Source organism: Xenia sp. Carnegie-2017, unplaced genomic scaffold (assembly GCF_021976095.1).
Source record: "Xenia sp. Carnegie-2017 unplaced genomic scaffold, XeniaSp_v1 HiC_scaffold_20, whole genome shotgun sequence".
NCBI lineage: Eukaryota > Metazoa > Cnidaria > Anthozoa > Malacalcyonacea > Xeniidae > Xenia > Xenia sp. Carnegie-2017.
Window position 1 is genome coordinate 8,500,001 of NW_025813483.1, and position 6,326 is coordinate 8,506,326.

Genomic DNA, 6,326 nt, shown 5'->3' on the forward strand with positions numbered 1-6,326 from the left:
GCCCACACTTCGGTGGCGACCGCACTCTCCCTGCGTAACCTGAGCAAAGCCTATCGCAAGTGATCTCAGGGTCTGATAGGCGGAAGCTTGCTATTGGCATCTCCCAAGTAGGATAGCGAGGAGGGGCCGAAATCTTCTACCGAAACGTTAACATGCGGCGTTCTAGTGCCTTGAGCTTAAGGAGGTATCCGGAAGCATGGACCGAAGACGGGGTTTTTTTTGCTTTCGAATTTTGTCTTTTTGTTTTCCTCTGATAAAAAAAAAACCAAGCAATGTATCAATTAACTTTTTATGACCCTGTCTTTATCTGACACTTATAATTAAAGACAACCTTAAACATGTTTTTACCATTTTTATAGCTTTACATCTTTCTGATTTAACTCTCCCATTTATTGTTTCTCATGTATCACGAGCAAACCATCCATATGCTTCATGGCAAAAAAAAAGGATTATGTGGTTCCCTTAGTTAACATGCGACGCTCTAGTGCTCAACTATCACGGGTATCGGGAGGCACGGACCGAAAACGGGATTTTTTGTTTTAAAAATTTGTCTTTTTCTTTACAATAATTCTTCTCATAAAAGAAACTAGAACGTCCAAGGATACTTCAAAGGTTCAAACAACTTCCGCCTTTTTGAATTATAATTTAAACAAACTGTAAGCATGTTTATACGTTTTTTACTTTTTACCTTTTACAATGTAACTTTCTCATAACTCAATCGTGATGAACGCGAGCCTCCTTATACAATATGACTCTTTCATCATGAACGAAAGCATCCATGGGCTTCATGGAAAAAAGGGATTATGTGCTTTGTTATAATAGTTTCTACAAAGATAAGATTTAATAAGCTAAGATATTTGAAAATAAATATATTTGAGTTATTATGGAAATAACAAATCGAGAATTGACTGATCATACTCATTCCAATTGGTCTGGAACAACTATTACATTTATAATTTTGGCCATCTAACCCTTTTCCCGGGCTATATTGTTAATTAACGAAGGTAACTTCATATGTCGTTCTTGCTGAACATGACGATAATTGGGTGCGGAATATTTCTTCCCGCTCATTAGACGAAACTGAAACGCGACTACTATCTTACGGACTAAAACATTCCATAACACCTAGACAAATCCCGACTGAGACGATAGTATCAAGTGTCGAGGCTGTCCTAGCGTATCAAAGAGACTTGTCAGAGACAACCAAAGACGAGATCAGAAGCAGGATAGCTTCCACTTTACAATCGTCCTCTATACGTGACAACAACTTGACAAAAGACGAACAACAAGCACTCGAACGACTAAAACACGACAACAACATCGTCATTTTACCAGCAGACAAAGGACGCGTGACAGTGGTCATGGACAGGAATGATTACTTTAACAAAATGGACACCCTTGTTAACGACAGACAAACGTACGAACAACTCAAACGAGACCCAACACCATCACTAGTACGCAAACTTAACAGCAAGGTCTTCTATGAGAAAATCTAACATATCTGAACGTATTTACTATCGACTCAGATGTTCAGTACCACGACCACCCAGACTATACGGACTACCAAAACTTCACAAACTACAAATACCCATGCGACCAATTGTATCATTCTGTGGTTCGCCTACTTACGAACTTTCAAAGTAGTTGACTAACATACTGCAACCACTTACAAACAAATCAAAACACAAGCTACAATCCACTGAAACTTTCATTAAAAAACTGCGCACTATACAAATACCGGACAACTATATACTAGTGTCTTTTGATGTGAAATCACTGTTCACCAGTATTCTACTTAATCTGGCACTTACTTGTACAAAAACCTTCATTACAAACACCACGGACGTACTGCCATTGCCGACAGAAGACATTATGGAGTTACTGGAGCTCTGCCTCATCTCGACTTACTTCCAATACAAAGGAACACACTACAAACAATTACATGGGAGAGCAATGGGCTCGCCCGTTTCTGTTGTAGTTGCTGAAATTGTAATGCAATCTATAGAGGAACGGGCGCTCATGACTTACAAACATGCACTACCTTTTTGGTTTCGCTACGTAGATGACACAATCACAGCACTACATGCAGACGAGATTGATGACTTCCATACTCACATCAACAAAAAGAACAGCCACATACAATTTACTAAAGATGTCGAAGTAAACGAAACTCTTCCTTTTCTCGACTGTTTGGTAAAACATGACAATCAAAACTAGGAACAACAGTTTATCGCAAGCCAACACATACTGACCGACTACTAGACCAATCATCTTACAACCCCACATCACACAAAGCCACCACAATCAGAACATTAACATCACGTGCACAAATTATATGTGATTCACCGGACGCTCTACAAAACGAAAACAACTATCTCAAACGTGTTTTGACAAAACAACTATAACTCTGACTTTATCAAACGCAACACTTACAAACCCAACGAACCCAACGAAACGAACAACTCAGTGACAACAGCAACGATACCTTACATCAAAGGTACGTCTGAGACTATCTCGCGTATCTTACGACCATACAACATACGTGTCGCACATAAACCAATCACAACGTTACGACAAGTACTAACGAACATAAAGGACAAAGAACAACCCAACGAACGACAAGGTGCAGTTTACAAAATAAACTGCTCCGACTGCCACGCCTCCTATATCGGGGAAACTGGCAGGAACTTAAACATAAGACTTACTGAGCAGAAACGAGCTACTAAGAAACAACACAAAACTAATCACATTGCCGAACATCACCGAATCACAAAGCACAACATTGACTGGGACTCGGCAAAATGCATCACTTACAGTACTGACTATAGACAACGGCTTTCATTAGAAAGTTGGTTTTACCAACTTGGAACAAACCCCCCTGAACAGATCACAGCAATTACCGGCACCTTAAAAACGCTTATTCACAATACAAACAAACGACACCCACACATTACAACTAAAAACTTCACACCTAAATCACACATCACAACTAAAAATAAAATATTTCACTTCACACTAATCCACAATGACAATACACATTTCCTGTACACACAATACAATGACGTAAGACCAGATAACAAATACGGCTAACCTGACGTTTACTCCTCATTTGACTCTGAAGATGACTACCGCTAAGGTTGTCGAAACGTCAGTTAACAACAACAAAAACAGTCTTTCTCAGGACTTTATTAACCTGGACGATCATCATTTACAAACATTTAAAAATTAAATCAGAAGTCCAAAAGCACACATCAATATTTTTAACTTTTACTTATTTCCTTCTCATAAAATATCTGGAATAAGTCAAGACTTAAGAAAACTGCTATCATTGGACTCAGCTGACAATTCGTTAACAATTTGACGAAGCGATATTTGTCGTGTTATTCCTTTGATGCATCCACGTTTACATCCCAAAACTCCGCAATGTCTTCCCATTTCCAAAAAGGTGGCTAGATTTAGGATGGAAAGGGTACAACGACGTAAAATGCGAACAACCTTGTTTTCGTAATAGAAATTATATTCCTTTTGCCCGATTGAGCCGCCATCTTGGAATATTCAATTAGCTACGGCAGGCAACGTATAAATTGTATACACGTTACCAATCTATGTTTGTTTTATCTATGATTTTATACATGGTGCGTTGTCCAGTGTAATATACATATCAGTGGTTTAAGCTTATAATGAAAGGGTATGATATCATGATAAAAATGCTGATTCAATTTACAGTCTGGACAAGAGTTTGCATACAAAGTGCATGATGAGTCTTATGACAGCTTTCATAAAGGCAAGTTTTGTGGATTTCTTGATATTATGCAAGTTTCACTTTCTCAAAATGTGGTTGCTTGGCTTATATGATTATTTGAAAATTATGGACAGTTAACTGGAATCTTTCCCACCTTTTGAAATAAATTAATTGATGGTTTAAACATGATGATACAAGGAGTTTTTATATGTGATGGATAATTGTAGTTTTTTTAGTTACTTGGAGTTGACTGAAGCAGCCGCCAAAGAATAATTTGGTTGTATTTGTCCTATTTAAAGGTGTTGCCGCTTAATGACAGCTTTGATTTGTGCATGTTAGTTTTGACAGAAACAGCTGAGTTGATATATTATTGTAATAACATTTGATATTGTCCTTATGTCTGCTCATTTAAATAGTGGTATAGCATTGTATTAAAAAATAACATTTTCCTTTTTATTTCCTTCTTGGCTCACAGGCTGAGTCTGTTGAATAAACCTGCATCTTAAGTTCACCTGTCAAGACTTTTTGCACGTTATTTGTGCTTTTTGTCCTTTTACAAGAAAATCCAAAGGATAATGTTATTACTGTAGTGGACTAAATTCCCACATTTTGATGATGCATGATTGTAAATGTGTAGATCAAGCAAGTTATTTTGAAAGGTTTGCAAATGTTTCAAGATTTATAAATGTTTTAATTTTAAATCCATTAAGGATGGGATGATGAAATATTGCTACTGTTCAAAAATTGAATTCTCTTTTAATCTTTACCTGTATATGTATATCAGAATGTTTGTTGTTGTATTTCTATGTTATGGTTTTATTATAAAGTTGAGATCTAAAGCTAAGACAGTAATTTTTTATTTTGACTTCTTAGAAACCTTTATAATTTTTGTTTCTAATTTAAAATTTGTAAATTAAACTTCAATAAAGTACTTATGTCTTACTTTATGTATGATTGAAAATCATGATTTTGTATGGCATGGGTCTTTGTATGCAATACCTGACCAAAAAATTTTTGCTAGATATGCCACTGATACTAGTATCAGTAAAAAATAAAGAAATATCATTAGCCGCACCTGAAGCATTGTCTATTGCTTGGTTAGTTGTTAGTAAGCCATGAAGAATTAACTACCCTTTTCTACATCAAAGCATGTATCAATGTCAACTTCTTTTTGCTTATAATGTACTTAAGCTTCACAATTTGACACAACATTATAATTTCATGCCATTTATTGAAAAGCACAATATATCTTTTACCAGAAATTAGTGGTTGTATTCTTAACTACAATGTCAATTTGACATTTTAGGTTTTATAAAAAGTATGTGCATTGTAGGAAGAAATACTAAGTTTTATGTCATATATCTCCATCTTTTTGTAAATGCTTTATCCATTACAGTAATATGTTTCATGATTCATAAATGCCAATAAAATCATCAATTTGGGCGGCATACGCACCAAAATTACCAAGTTTTCACTTAACATAAAGTTTAGCAAATGATATTTTCATCAGAATTGCATTAAATGTAGCATTAAGATTAATTTAATTATTTAAAATATTTGTTATTACGATTCGACTACATATGTTGTCGACCTGAAGAGTTATAAGGCAATAAAACGAAGGAAATGCGAAAAACTTATTATCAGTATTTCATCACATACAGTAAATTATTAACAATAATTTTGCCAGGTTCCGAAATTACACTTGCTACGCAATATGACGGGTTGTCAGCAATGGCGCAGTTAGTCCTTCGATATTTATGGACGTGGTTTCAATAATGACTGAATGCTTACCGTCCTCTTCTTGAAACTTTTTTTGGCATTTTACTATAAAAGATTTGAGTTTTATGTCAGATTTCTACATTGATTGGAACAACAAATGTGCTACGCATGTACGCCATTAATCTACAAACTTACCGTAAAAATTTGTGGTGAATGTAGTTGAAGAAGCGAAGTAAACTAAGTTTTTAAGGTTGTTTCAGATAAGATAGAGCAACTTGTGCCCAGGCTCTTTATATTACTTGCCATTAACTGTTAATTATTAATTTTCATCATATTTGCATATTACACCAGAGCCCTCTATTTGTAAAGTGTAATTTAAACGAACAAAGTTTCTGTGGCAAAGATGTCTTTTGCAAAGTTCATTTGCTCGTGTAAATAACGACATTTCTGTGACAAAGTCATTTGTTCAAAAGCAGGCATGCCAGTTTTTCAACTAATGACTTTGCCATAGAAAATTAAACTGATCCGTTTGTTAATAATAGGGGAAACTCAATAATTATCTCCCCTTTGTTAAAAATAACGTCCCCCCCCGAAATAATCACATGCTTTGCTTTCCATTAAAAGTTTTGCTCGTCTTTAATTATTATAAAAACATCATAAGCATTGCTTAAATTAAAAAAAATTGTTGGTGAAAAGTTGTCAATAAAAATAAAAATTTTTTTATAGGTACATATATCCCCACACTAACGAATTTACACAAAAAAAAAACACATGAAAGACAATTCAGGAGCTTTTTGTAGCTTACAAATAGTTGTTTGAAAGCATAGAATAGACAAAATGTATTAAAAGTGTTCACGAGGCCAAA

At 35.1% G+C, this 6,326-nt stretch overlaps 1 long non-coding RNA gene across 1 annotated transcript; it reads right to left on the minus strand.

The window, feature by feature from the left end:
- Nucleotides 1-5,179: 5,179 nt before the first annotated feature.
- On the minus strand, nt 5,180-5,693 carry LOC124443315. Its single transcript, XR_006947625.1, has 2 exons — nt 5,657-5,693; nt 5,180-5,566 (listed from the first exon to the last, which is right to left on the minus strand). It is a non-coding gene; the product is annotated as an uncharacterized LOC124443315 (long non-coding RNA).
- Between the last annotated feature and the right edge of the window lie 633 nt (nt 5,694-6,326).